This window comes from Pseudomyrmex gracilis, unplaced genomic scaffold, assembly GCF_002006095.1.
Source record: "Pseudomyrmex gracilis isolate BER0280 unplaced genomic scaffold, ASM200609v1 scaffold_147, whole genome shotgun sequence".
NCBI lineage: Eukaryota > Metazoa > Arthropoda > Insecta > Hymenoptera > Formicidae > Pseudomyrmex > Pseudomyrmex gracilis.
Genome location: NW_018020731.1, coordinates 89998 through 104585, shown reverse-complemented (window position 1 = coordinate 104585; position 14588 = coordinate 89998). Strand labels below are relative to the sequence as shown.

The window sequence follows — 14588 nt, the reverse complement described above, 5'->3', positions numbered from 1 at the left end:
CGCACGCGATAGTGAAGTTAAGCGGGAAGTTATCCGCGATTAGCGCGCCTTGCGATAAACGCGCGATTAAATTTGCATAATAAGCGACGGATTATTTTACTACGGCGCGCTATGCGGTGGATTAAAAATTAAGCTCGACAAGAGGGAGAGAGGCGGGAAAAAGAGTGAAACAGAGAGAGAGAGAGAGCACCTCGACGTCCACGTGTATACACGAAAGAACACGGCGCGAGGTGCGAAAAAGGCTGAAATACGAGGCTGAAATTCGTCGGTTAGCATTCCTAATGAGCCGCCGCATCTGTAATTAACACACCGTGAAACGCGCAACTACCGCTGACATAATCGCGCAGAAATTAATTGCGAGAGATCGATGGCAATATTTCCCCGCGGAGCTATCGTCAAATATTGTACTTTGCAGTCAAAGAGCGCGGGTATTAATTATTCTTGTTCAAATAGAACTAACTACCGTGATCGCAATTAACATTTTCGCGGAAAGATATGATACGGCGAGGTTGTTTCGTCATTTCGCTGACCTCTCGTCTTTGAATGTTGTTATTATTAGAAACATCGCACTTTTTTTTATGTACAAATCGATCGAACTGCTGATCGCCAAACTGTGTGTTATTCTCACGATTTTTCGAACTCGCGCGAATTACCGATGTCAGTCACGACGACCGAAATGTCGCAATTTATTTGCAATTTGTTTTTCTAGCTTGAATGCTATTTTGATAAAATATCGGAAAATGCTGCTTTTTGTATGTGCGAGAAGAATGTGGAAAATTTATATTCGAAACGTTGACCCGTCGCTATAAAAAATGTTATTAAAAAAATGTGCAAATTTACACAAAAAACTGATAATTTGCATAAAGAATAAATTCGAATATTGCGCGATTATCAACGAAAATGTACAAAATCCCGTCAATTTACATATTTGTTACGTGTGCAAATTTACACGAAATTGTGTGAATTTCCGATAACAGAGGGTGATATTTTTTTCGCACAAAATGTGGAATATGCAATATCACACTTTGTCGTACATTACGAATGAGAAACGGGAAATGCGAGATAAGAACCGTCTTGTGAAACACGTTCCTCTCGCAAGTGCAGCGTATATTTCATCGGAAACGCGCCGCGCTGTATCGTTTCTGGTACAAGCCGCGGCAATAATAGCCGCGGAAACGAATAGCGAAAGTATGGAAATTCGAATCCTCGCCCGCCTTTTTCGTTTATAACAGCGTTCCTCCCGCACCTGTCCACGCAGCTCTCGTAACTCAACCTCCGGACGACCTCCCGAGCGCGCGCTCGAATCCTCCTTCACAAAGGCATTTTTTTCCCCTCGTGCTAAAGAGCGTGCCCGCGCTTTGACGCGTTCAAACGAGCCGATAAGCACACTTCGCGTGCGCTATATATCGATTTGCGACATTAATATTCAATAATTTTGCTCGCCCAATCCATCAACGTTCCGCTGACGCAAACTTCACGCCCGCGCTTTTTCTTCATTTCTGATTCCCTGTTACTTCTCTCTCTCTCTCTCTCTCTCTCTCTTTACTCCAGCGCGACGCGCAATTATTTTATCGTATATCAAATTTCCTTCCTCGGGCGATTCCTTTTCCCTCGCGATCGATTATGTTTATTTACACGGCGCGCGGCGCTTTTCGCTCGTACGAATGGATGTTCGCAACGTCTTCTGACGACGAAGAGCAAACGAGACACAAGCGCGACTCAACGGCGCACTTTCTCGTTGCAGCGAGCGATTTCCGGGCGAAGCAGCGAACGTGACGCAGCGTCGTCGTGGTGACGCACGTAGCTGTCGTCCTGTCGTTTGTTTTTCTGTCCGCGCGAGCGAGCGACAGGACGACAATTTTGTGTCGCAGAGGGAGAATTCTGTTGGCCGAAACGCGAACGCCGTCGATCGGCCGATCGATAAATCCTCCCCCTCCCACCCATTTCTTCCCCGCGGATTAGCGCCGGCGTTCCCGCCCTTTTCCCGATCTGTCGCGGCAGACAGCGCGTCGGCGATCGCGACCATCTTTCGCCGATGGCTACGCCGTCCCGCCACAGCAAAAGATCATCGCGGTCGCCGAAGCGACGTACCGTATATCTTTGCGGATCGACGTCGCTGACGGGTTCTTCGGCGCATCGTTTTACCTGATTTACTTGAATTCATGAACGTAAAATCCCGTCGGCTTCCCGAAGCCTCCGAACGGCGCGTAGAATCGTCGTGATCTTCCTCGGACGCTGGTTATCGCTGAAGAAGATGCACCTGGATGACGATCTTCCACCGACGATCTTCCGCTAGGACGACACGAAGTTCCTCTTCCGGAAGTGGCCGCGGGCCACTTCGCTCTCGCCGTAAAGATCTCCGAAGTTTTGTTCAATTTTCGCGCACTTTGTGTGAATTATATATGCAGTTTTACAGAGAAAAGAAACTTGCACTCGTAATTTCGGTATTTGATGATCGCGCAATATACCGCTCTTCTCGTTGCACGTCGAGTTTCTCTCAGCTCGTCTCGATCATTTCCCGCACGTACAACTTCCGCGATCTCAGTCGAATTCAAGGACGATGCGTAACATAACGTCGTGTAACGTAAAGTGTGTTTTTGCACGCGCGCGATATTACAAACCACACGGGTTTCGCGGGAGGGTGGCTGGCGCGCGCGCGACGATGTAAATCTCAAACGACGGGACGGTCAACGATGCAGCCGAGCAAACAGTACGAGCGAACCCGCCGGGGAGGACCAACGGAATGACGTGTGCACCAAGTTGGCAGCGGAGCGCGACTGAAGCCAGGGGTGGCACCGAGAGGACGAGAGAGAGGGTGGCCGTGGATGCAGGTCGACAAGTACGCTGCACGGGCACATCCCCCCGTAATGAATGCACCAGGCATGTGCGAGGGATTTTATGTTCGTCGCCGTCACCGCCGCCTTCCCTCCGTTCTACCTCCACTGCCGGCACCACCCGAAGACTAGTGCCACCGCCGCCGCCGCCGCCGCCGCCGCTGCCGCCGCCACCACCAACACCCTCGGCCGCTCTTCAACCTTCCCTTCCACGCTACCTTCGCTCGTAAACCCCCTACCCCCTTTGCCGCTCGCCCCCGAACGCCACCTCGCCACTCCCGCGATCCCTCTCCCTCTCGCTCTGTATTTTCCCTCTCTACCCTTTCTGTCTTCCGTCGCCCTCTCGACACCACCGAGTCGAGTCGAGTTGAACCCCCTTTTCGCGCGCGCCACCCGATAGTTGCACCCGTCGCTCAGCGCAACCAGACGCGCGCCGGTTTCCTGGATCCGGCGTGGGGCGGTTTTGTCCCGTATGGTGGAAACCTCCTCCGCGCTCCTGGGGCTGTGCCCGGTTTTCGCGTCCTCCTCCTGCGTGCCTGCGGACGTACGCTGCACCCGCCGATTGGTACGCACAACTCACCCGCCCGTACGCGGATCCTCTCCTCTATGCACCTGCACCTCCGTGCACATGCCTCATCCCATCGGTCCTTCCTCGTCCCCTCTGCGCCCACCCTCCGCACCCTCGTGAATACGCAACCACCCTCGTGTGTCCTTCCTGCAAACTACTCTCTCTCTCTCTCTTTCCCTCTTCCTCTCCCTGGCTCCACTTTGTCCACCCATCTCTCTCACCTCCTACTCGCTCCTGCTCGCCGTTCCCGTCGCCGTCGCTGAGAGTTTCTCGGTTCCGCCGTTTGACGGCCGCTTGGCCCGCGCGGCGTTTATCTTCGTCGAACCGCCGCCGTGTACTTCGACCGTGGCGCCCGCAAGATCCCCGCACACTCCGCGCCCGATCGCCGCCGCCGGCCGTTTCGAGGTTCACCGGCGGATTTCGTCTTCGAGTTCCTGGCGCGGTTGCGAACCCGCGTAAGGACTGCACGTACGCGAGCATTCCCCAGCGATCGATACATCGATCCCGCTGACGCATCGTTGCTCACCGGTAGAATCGCTTTATCTAACGATAGCTGCACAATCGATTCCGACGTTGCAGCTTTTCGTTGATGTTTATGCGACGGGAGTGTCTAATACCTTACTTTATTTATTCGAATACAGAAGTCGTTTTCCTTGAACGAGCTCCGACGACGACGTGTAGACCTTCGAATTGTCTCGTAAAGAAATTCTTTCGAAGGTCGCGAAACGCCGTCGGAAATTCGACACACATTTCGGCCGCCGTCGAGCGCGTAATGCACCGCCAATTTCGAGTATAATTCCGTTACCTTGAGACGCTTTGTGCTCTGTGAGCTGTTCCATCCCTCGAAACAAATTCACTTACGCGCATAGGCAACTTAGAACAATGTATGTAACGAACAGACAAATGTGCTTTCCGCATCGAACATTTTTCCGGTTGTTGAGCGTTCGCGTTGTGTGTTTAATACGATGCCGTTGTAAGTGACAAATTCAAAAATACATCGCGGCGTTTCTTTGAGATGAAAAGATTCGGAGATCGCGAAGTCACGTTAAAAGATACAATTGCAAAACCTCGTTAAACGCCGATTTGACGACGTTCTGTGTGACGTCACATAGTTCGTCGGGCTTTGCGTCAGGCTTCTCGACTTCTTCCTCTATTTATTAACAAGCTCTTACATCGGATCGTCGTTTAACGAGAGTTTCCCGTCTGTAGATATCTTGTGTCGGAAGAAAAAAATAAGAAAAAAAATATATTACCTCCCCGTTGAATTTAAAATCGCAATATCTCTCTCTCTTTCTCTCTCTCTCTCGCTCAAAATAACAAACTGGTCTTCACGTATCAAAAAATTTATTACTCGGATTCAATTTTTCTCGGAAACCCACACATTTTGTCTTTTCAGTAATTTTATACTCGCCTTACAATTCGGACGTTCCTTTCCACAATTATCGCGCGACGACGGGATTCCGCGCGGACGAAAAGGAACCGCGGCAAAGCCGCCGTTCCACGTCGAAGTGCGCCGCAATTACGTCGAGCTTAAGATTTAACTCACGTCTGTGATGAAGTATTACAAAACGTAATGCCGCGCGTCCTCGTTTCGCAGAAACTAGTTGGATTTTCAGTTACTTTTGCGAGGTTTTTCCCTTCGCTTCTCTCTCTCTTATTCGCGGGAGAGAGAAACGCTCGCCGGATAAACCGTCGCAAGACGCGGTATTATTTCTCTTTTACGTTCCCGGGGCTCTACGAGGTTTTTAATTAAACGACGCACATGTGTACATTACATACAAATACATACATATATATACTAACGCTACATATTCTCTGTAGTTGCTCCGTCGTTATATAGCGCGTCGTAGTGACAGCGACGACGACGTGTCTGACGACGGCGAAGCTTGCGCTAACGAGGCGTAGCAGCTTCCCTTCGTCTTACTTTATTACAGAAACGTCACACGCGCGTTCTCTCTCTCTCTCTCTCTCTCTCTCTTCTGCTCTCGTCAATGGTTAAATACCCGTTATGCGAAACGTTCGCACTCTCGCTGATCTCAATCTCGAGAGAATACGTCGCGCGCAATAATGTTGTTTTCGCAATATCACAGGGAACGAGAGAACAAAGGTCACACATCTGAGTCGCGAAATCTCGCGAGTTTGTAATCGGGATTACAGCGACGTATAATGCGATAAGACTCGTTTGTCTCATATTGTTACACGTCGGATGATTGAGATCTCGAAAAAAACAGAAGCGAAGTTTCGGACGATTCGAAAAATCGAACATGGCCGAACTCTCCGGTTAATCCGGGGAATCCCAAACGCGCATTATGAGATACTGCATAGAAAGAGGAGGAGAGTGACTGAATTCCGAGGATGCGAACCAGCTTAAACTGCTGATAATATGTATTCATGTGAAATCTTTCGTTCGGCCGTCGGGAGACGAGCTTTAATAAACTTCCCTTGAGCTTTTCCCCCCGATGCTGAGCGACCGAGCACCTACTGCATGCTAGCCGTCAAGTGCAGGCTTAGAGGCTTAGCAGCTCGTAAGTACGTGTAAATCAGAGCGGAAGTAGTGGAGGGTGTGTACGCGGAAGGAAGACCGAGGTCGGAACGAGGGTGAAGGCGAGAGAGAGAGAGAGAAAGACGAGATACGGGGTGATCCACGTGTCGGAGCGGCTTTCACTCAGTCACGACTCGGTGAAGTCGACGACACGCGGGAAGCGCGTATATTCTGAGAAAATTATTTATTAAATGTGGAAAAAAATTTAATTTCTACGGGTTTGGAAGTTTCAGACCTCGTATTGCGAACTCGAAGGGGTTTGTTTTTGATTCCCCGTAGCAGAACCTTCAATGGAACTTGTGCTACAAATCGATAATGACTCCCAAACGTCGGATTATCTCGAAAAGGAAAGCGTGTAAATCGTGAAATTACCTAAATTGGGATTTTCAAAGCTGAAGCACGTAGAAAGTTAATAATCGCCCGCGTCAAACTAGCGCAAATGAATGTACAAGCATAATTATGCGAAAGCTCGTTAGTTAACGCGCGTAACGAGTGATGAGTATTTAAAGAGAACCGTGATTGAGTACCTTGCGTTTTTTGAGAGAGGAGTAATGTCCCCCAACTGGGGAGGGGGGAAGAGGGCAGCGCGAGAAGGGGGCGCGCGCCGAGCTTTCGTAAATTGAGCACAGGCTCTCTTTTCACTTAATCGTCATGCTCGTACCTCTCAACAGGGCCGTTCTTTCCGCTTCCATCTGTGCGTTTTATTTTTCTTTTTTTTTTTTTTGTTTTGTTTTCACGATTCAACCTGCCGGCAACAGCACGGTTCGCCGCTGTCTAGGGAACTCCAACGACGACGACGACGACGACGACGAGCGCCGCGAGGGGAAAAAACAAACCGCGCGATTCGCGCAGGGGAGGAAAATACAAAAAATAGAAATCCCCGACACTCAGCAGTCTTCTCTTGACGTCGTCATCGAAGCGTAGCGTAAAACGGGACCCGAGCCTTTACTGACGATGAACAGTGAACTGGCGATTATATTCAACCAGCGTCGTTATACGCAGTTCTTTCTCTCTCGCTCTCTTTCTCTCTCTCTCTCTCTCTTTCTTTCCGCGTGACGACGAAATATTAAACGACGGAATATTAAACGAAAGTTCCAGGTCGCTAGACGAGCGACCCCACGCACTAACATATCGTTGCGCTATATTTGATCGAGCAATGCCAAATAATATCAAAGAAACACGGTTGTACATATTGTGAACATAGGTATTTTCGGTTAGGTGCCGAAAAATTACGTTGTGTTTTGAGAGTGTCAATTACTATTGTTGTCAATTACTACGTAAATTGTCAATTACGCGCACCAATTAGTCTTTCAATCGCGGTGGTAAAGAGCGATCGAATAACTTTTCACATGGGAGAATTTCATTAAGATATTGTGGAAAGTAACGAGCCGGTGTGCGAGATCATGTGTTTATGTGTGACATTGTACACCTCGCCTGCTTTGTGTATTTATATTTGCTCACGCAACGCGCACGTACTGACTGACAATTGTAATTCTGTCAATTTTGAACAAATTTTGTCGATTCGAAATCATTTCTATGTATTTGTTTCAAATTTTGTATTGTTAAATGTAGATTTTTGAATATTTCTTTATAGTTATGATAATCTTACAATTTTTTTTTTCAGAGAGTAGATCCGGTAAGGATGGAAACGTGTTCCATTACAAATGTTACACTGGGTTCAAATGTAAAATCTCGACATCCTCGCACACAAAGCTCTTCCTAACTCTTTAATATAAAATTTTATGTATTTATGAGCGAACAGTTTTTTTATTAATTTTCAATATTGACACGATTTCTATGCACTCCCTCCCTCTTCCCCCGCGTTATATTAAAATCGCGTAATATTTACATTTAATCTTCGTGCAAATTTACGGATTTTCGCGCTAAATTTACGCGCTTTTTTTACGAGGAAAATAGACGAGAAAAATCCACATTTGAGATGTATGTACACGGTGTGTATGCGCACGGGGTTAGCAAATGAAAGGCTACTTTTTCACGCCGTGAAGAACTAGAAAGCATACAAGAAACAAGAAAAAAAATAAAAATAGCTTTAAGGAAACTTAAAGGCACGGAGAAGTGTGTTCCTGGTTTTTTCTTTCCGGAAAAATAACAATAAGTGCGTATAATAATTTCAGAGAACGTCAATCATATTTTGTAAATACACACGCACACAAAGCTCCGAAAAAAACGTCTGTAGAACGTGAAATTTTAGAGAAATATAAATAAATTTCTTGCCGAATAATTACGAGCCGAAATTGCATATGGCAGCGTTTTTACCCCTTCCCCCGGTGCATCTAATAATGTATCGGTCCGCGCAATAATCATTTCATCAATTTGTTGCGTATCATCGAACGGAGCCTGACGGCAGCTATATTAATTTGCCGTTGGGCCCAGAGGGCATCGATTTGTTCCCGTCGGTTTGCTAACTGGTCGGCCAACACGAAATTGCGATTCCTCGATGAATTTATGCAACCGTGATTCGTTCGACATTTCTATATAAAACTGTCGTTGCATACACACACACACATATACATTGAGGGGAGAGAGAAGAGAGGAGGTGCCGTCCGCAATCCCGTCCCTTCCCTGCGGCGAGTCGAACACACGAATATACTCGCGGTCGCGTTGCGTGGAACAGGCGGGCAGAAAAAGAAAATCGCATACGCGCGCGCGTGTGCTGTAAAAACACAACTGTTCTGTTAGAAGAGACCGGGAACGATTTTGGATTAAAAAAAAAAAAAAAAAAATACGCGACATCGCATGAAAGAATTCGAATCGAAATAACGGCTTAATTTCTCCCCGAAACAAGCGGAATACAAATTCCGCGTGACAATTGCGTCGTGATAACAAACACGGCAAAGAAACAAGTCGCGTGCGCGCGCGCGTAATCGATATCACACGTCTCTTCCCCTCGTGCTTTGTAGATACGTTCGTGCTTGATGAACAATTGCCGAGAACAAATCGCGCTGATTTTCTCCGGACTCGTCAAAGTTCTCGTAACGATCTGCGTAGATAGGTATAACGCGGTCGTCGTCACTTGTAGCGGGAAGGTTTTCGTGCCGCCAGGGCGGCTATCTCCGTCCTCGTTTCCGGAATTACACGATCCAATTCCTCCCCCTTCGTGTGTCATTTACTCACCGGGAGGGATTCTTGAGGGAAAACTTCTCTCCCGGAAAATCCCGGCCACGCTTCGCCGTCGTCTATTCTCGCACGCCTGCGGTGAAAATTGGCGTCTCGACACCGCGCGACCCGCGTCATCCCGCGTCGTCATGTAGGCGTTTGCGGAAAAGCACGCACGCTAATGAATTTCGGAAGGGCTCGCAAACACACACACACACACACATATATACAGATCCCGACTGATTACTCGATTCGGACTCAAACATTGGCCTCGCGGATGCGCGTCGTAAATATAACGACGGAAATGGTTGCGGCAGGGATTCTGTTTCCACTGACAATTGCGCGTGTTTCCGAAAACATATATTCGAAGTAAATAATTTCAAATCGCATCTCGCAATCTGTTTGAGGTCACCCATTCGATTATGTAACTTTGTAAAAGTTTTTCTTTAATGTGTTATTTAGTCGATCGCGCACAATCGATACAACGCGATGCAAAATTGCGTTCAAACTTCATTCGATCTGTCACGCAATATGCGACATCTACTTTTCCTCGGACTGTGACGTGACTGTGTGTGTGTGTGTGTGTGTGTTGTATCTTCAAGTTCATCTTCTATTTAAAGATTTCGGACCGTTAATTAGCGAAAGTACTTAGAAGTACGGATCCGACGAGGCGGGAACGGCGGGAGGGTAAACGCGAAACAACGTAAATAGCCAGCTTCTTATTTTAGCAAGTTTGTAGCGTGTAATAATTAATGCCTATGTACGGTAAACGTCGCCGCTACGCGTGTTAAGTCCGTTAAACGAGACGGTTTGTTTAATTTAACGTAGGCGGGATGGAACTTTTGGTTATTATATATTACTTCCTTTCTCTCGCTGTTAAATTGTATTTTTAATTCAACACTTTCAGACATTTAATAAGCCAAATATATAGACCAATATTTAAATGTAATATATATGTATATACACATAAAAGCATTTCTGTGTTAGCAAAGAAAAGAAACCGAGAATATTAAGAATTAGTCGCGACGTAGCGTATCTCCGTTCAATTCCAAGACTTCTCGTTGCGCGGCAACCTGTAAAGTCAAGCGTGTAATGTCGTTTCCGACGCGAGAACGAAAGGAGGGTTCGGGTCACGAGAATACGAGTCAGTTTGCAATATGCACCCTGCACCCCTTCCTCCCTTCCTTCCCCCGTGAAAGGATGACGAAGACAGAACCGACTTCGGGACAGAGCGAGGCGGCTAGAGAGGAAATTAACGACTCTATCTCTTTTCTTTTTCGACGTCAATTTTATTGCGACTTCCCGGCTCTTCACAGGCGGGGGATCCCGTGTCCCGGCTCCGGATAGCGAATGTCGGCTCTCTTGATTGCCGGAGACTTGGGAGAGAGCAAAGCTACTCCGAAGACCGGAGGATACGAAACGAGACACGAAAGAGAGAGAAAGAGAGAGAAACGAGAAGGCAAAGTAAGCGCGTGGTCGATAGCTGCACGAATATTCTCCCTCTTTCTCTCTCATACACACCCTTTTCCGCTTATTTGCCGTCTCTCCTTCTCATTCTTTTTGCTCTCTTTATTTCTCTCTTCTCCTCGTCCACGTTCTTAGCTGACTCTGTCATGCGGATATTCTCACTCCCTTTCCCACCCACCCGTCCTCAATCGCGTTTCTTCCTTCTTATTCGCGTTTCCATGAGAACACGCATTCCTTTTCTTCGATTCTCGCACTTTAACGCGACGTTCGTACGGTTTCGCGGCAATACCCATTATATGACGCACCCACACGACAACACATTGATAATGGCAATGACAGCTGTACTTTTTCTCTTTACGTCATATATCGCTGGTACCACCTTCTCGCTTTTATTTATTTGTTCGTTCCGCGCGCTGCGTCGCGTCGAATCTCTCTCTTCGTTTTCTTTTTTCCCTCACTTTCTTCACCGCGTTCGTATACTTTCAAGACGTGACGTCGAAGTATCCACGTCGGAACGATCTCGGATCAAACTGATTTACGACAACGCGAGTCACAGACAATATATTCGGGGGAGGACAATAAACGGAAAGAGAGAGAAAGAGAGAGAGAGAGAGATTCAAACATCGGGAGAAAATCCGGGAAGTTTAAAACAAGTGCGGAGGGGGGAAAAAAAAGACGGAATATTAAAATCCGACAGTTTCAGGGTATAGAATATTCTTCCAACTCTCTCCTCTACCCTCCTTTCCTACTCCAGCTGAACATCGTGCCGTATATACAATGAGTTATCCGACGTTTTACCGGGCGCTTCTGATTTTATTTTTAAAAAGATTTAATTCCTCGCGCTTTGTGGATCTTGCCTCGCGCTATATAACAACTTCCCTGAAAAAAAAAAGTTAAAAACCTTGTGGATCTTGCTGCGCGCTCTACGTGCTTTTATAATACGTTTAATAAAAAAAAAAAAAAAGAAGAAAATCGAGAGTATATTGCTGAAATGACTAAACGAGAAATGGGAAGGAAGAGCGCACCCAAACAGCGGGATAGGTATTTTACTTCGTTTGCACTTTTACACACTCCATTCATCATGTCGTCTCCGGCGTGATTTATCAATTATTCATACCATTTGTTATTCATGAAGGAAAGTCTAGTACTAATAGTCATCACTTAATTCCACTTGATTGTGCGAGTTCTGTGTGAAATTGGTGATCGTGAAAGCCGCGCGGTTACACTCGCGTTAAAAATAAAAATTTTAATTGCCAGTGAATGACAAGAGCGTGACGTGACAGTTGTTTCAATAATTATGCAACACACACACACACACACACAAGCGTTTGTTATTTGAACGCAAATATATCTCCGGCATAAGAACGATTTAATCAGCATCGAATAATAGACCCAAACTTCACCGAAGATATAATCAGAGGTCATCAAAGATCATCTTGTATATTCAACGCAAAACAATATGTTGTATATGTTAACATAACAATGTTCAACAATATGTAAATGCTTTTTTCTTGCTCGAGAAGGGAACAGGAAGTACGTGGCACAACGCGTGTCTAGCTCACGAACTAAATTAATCGATTCCCTGCGGCTCGAGTTACGAGGACACGTCGACGCGTTTCGGGTCGTCCGTGATTTCCCGCGTTGCGACGTTCACGGGTTCCGTTCAGAACTTTCCGTGAGTAACGATGAGGTGTCATGACGATGATAACTATTGTGCGATCGGCGAACATCTATCATATGTTTTCCATTTGTCCGGTTATTCGGTTAACTTTCTGTAAAACAAAAAACTATTACTAGATAAATGGAAAAACAAATAACAAAGTCACAACGTCTCAATAATAAAGATTTGAGAGATTTTTGTTATGGTATTTCTTTGTTGTTCAAATTAGCATCTACATTCACAAACTCTCTCGATTACTTATTACTTTATTACCACGTAATAAATTTGCAACGAACTTTCGACAGATGTAAAGACAAAAGTTGCCTCGTGTTTATTATTGTATTTTGTTTTGTAATTTATTAAAAACAAACTTAATCGTCGCGTAACGAGAAAAACGTCCCTCTATAATCTCGTTAAAAAGTCTTCGCAATTTTTGTGCGAGTAAACAGAAACATGGGAAGTATATTTTGTTTACATATTGTTTGTGTTTGGCAAAGTTAACAAGAGAACGCGACTATCTACTATACAATCGCGTGTATTCAGGAAACGCGGGAGAGGAGGGTTCCCCATTGGGATCACTAGGTCGGAAAAAACAGCGCGCGACAAGTAGTCGGCGCGCGTTCAGAATTCCGCGGGAATTCTCCCCAATGGGTAATAACGAGGATTCGGCCGTTTATCACCACTTGTAGCTCCCGAGCTAGTCTCACGCGCCTCGAGCGGAGTTCGCCGTCGCTGCTCCAACCTCTGGCTGCCTCGTGCACAAGAAAGAGACGCATTCAAGGCTGTCGCCCATCTCGCTCACGAATGCCGCCTATCCGTGACACGTGTTTGTCACCCTCACCCCTCTTGCTCGCCTCTAACCCCGGGAAACGCTCCCGGTTATATCGCGAGAGTTGAAGGATGCGATTAGAAGTCCGGTTACCAAATACGCTTTCGCTCTCTCTCTCTAATGCACCCGTGCACGGCCCATTAACACGGCATCGCTACGCAAATAGACTTATCTAGCGATCTTATCTGAGGTGAAAATATGTAACAAAGTAAAGTATATAAATGTAATATGTAAAATATACTATCGCGTGATATAAAAAATATACAATATAAAAGAGAAAATATTGTAATTTCTTTGTGTAACGTAATCTCATGAAGCATTTCTTTCAAATTGCAAAACAGATAAAAAATATATAGCAATTGTTTTACTTTATAAACATTCTACATCGAAAGTACGTAGCGGTTTATTTTTAAATGAAATTTAACTTACCGATTAACATAATTTAGTTTTTGTAAATGCTCATACATATATATATATATATATGATGTTGTTTGTTGCTTTTAGTATTTGTGCGATGTAATGTGTACATGTCTCGGGCATCTTTCCATTGCGGTCCGCCGCATAGAAAACGCTTTCGAACGAGCTTTCTAAATAATCCAATACATGGTTTTTGTCAATATTAACGGAAAATTAAGATATAGCATAATTAATTTTTCTTAAACCCTGATCACAAAGAGAAAATATTAGGAATAAGAATAAATATTAAGTATTAGGAAAAGAAATTGAAAATATAATGTTACGTTAAACAGAAAAAAGAATGAAATAGATTAATTATTCCAAATTCTTATTTTTTAATTTATAATGCATTAATAATTTATTTTATTTTCTATTGTAAAGACAATTCCAATTTCTTATTTGTAATACTAGCACAACACAGACGCGCGCTACGCGCACGCTGTTGTTGTTTTTATTTTAAAGTGTTGTGCCAGTAAACACACAACCTATCACCGTGATGATAGCTAGTATATATGTCTTACAAACCATATAATACACATGATGTATATATAAGAGATGTCAGAAATAACGCATGAAAATCAAACTCGAAAAATAAAAGAAAAAGGGAGAGTGGAAAATCAATACGTGACTGTATTTTAGTCACGTGTCTTTAAAACCGTGATTAAAGTAAAATCATGTGACAGGAAAAAAAATAAAACAGAAAATATTATATATATTATATATAATATTTCACTTTTATTTCTATTAATATTTTGTTCTATTGTACGCCGGATCTTATGATTTTCTATTCTCGAGCTGAGACGATCCAGGACACCAAGAGCGCTGCGAACACAAATACGATAGATGGTCGTATCACCACCTGTGTTGCTTCGAACGCCATCTGGTGTTGTGTTAAGCGATTGGCTGAATTCACTCGATTGAATCGACACGATTGGTTCTCGCGTCACGACGCGGATTGAGGAACCAATCACATTGACGCACAAACGTGGTCGCGACATCTGCGATCGCGACGTGATCGAAGACGTAAAATGCGCGCGAAGAGCCGGTTGAACCATATGTGTATTCGGCTGTTTCTTATCGCTGACAAGATGGCCACCCGGGTCTGATACGCCGAA

The 14588-nt window shown here is 45.3% G+C and overlaps 1 protein-coding gene across 1 annotated transcript in view; it reads right to left on the bottom strand.

Moving 5' to 3' along the window:
* The window catches only part of LOC109857143 (sex determination protein fruitless), a 60216-nt gene extending 57347 nt beyond the window's left edge, over nt 1-2869 (bottom strand). The window contains exon 1 of the mRNA XM_020433183.1: nt 2146-2869. The gene's annotated coding sequence lies outside the window, so the exon portion shown is untranslated. The remainder of the gene's footprint in view (nt 1-2145) is intronic.
* Between the last annotated feature and the right edge of the window lie 11719 nt (nt 2870-14588).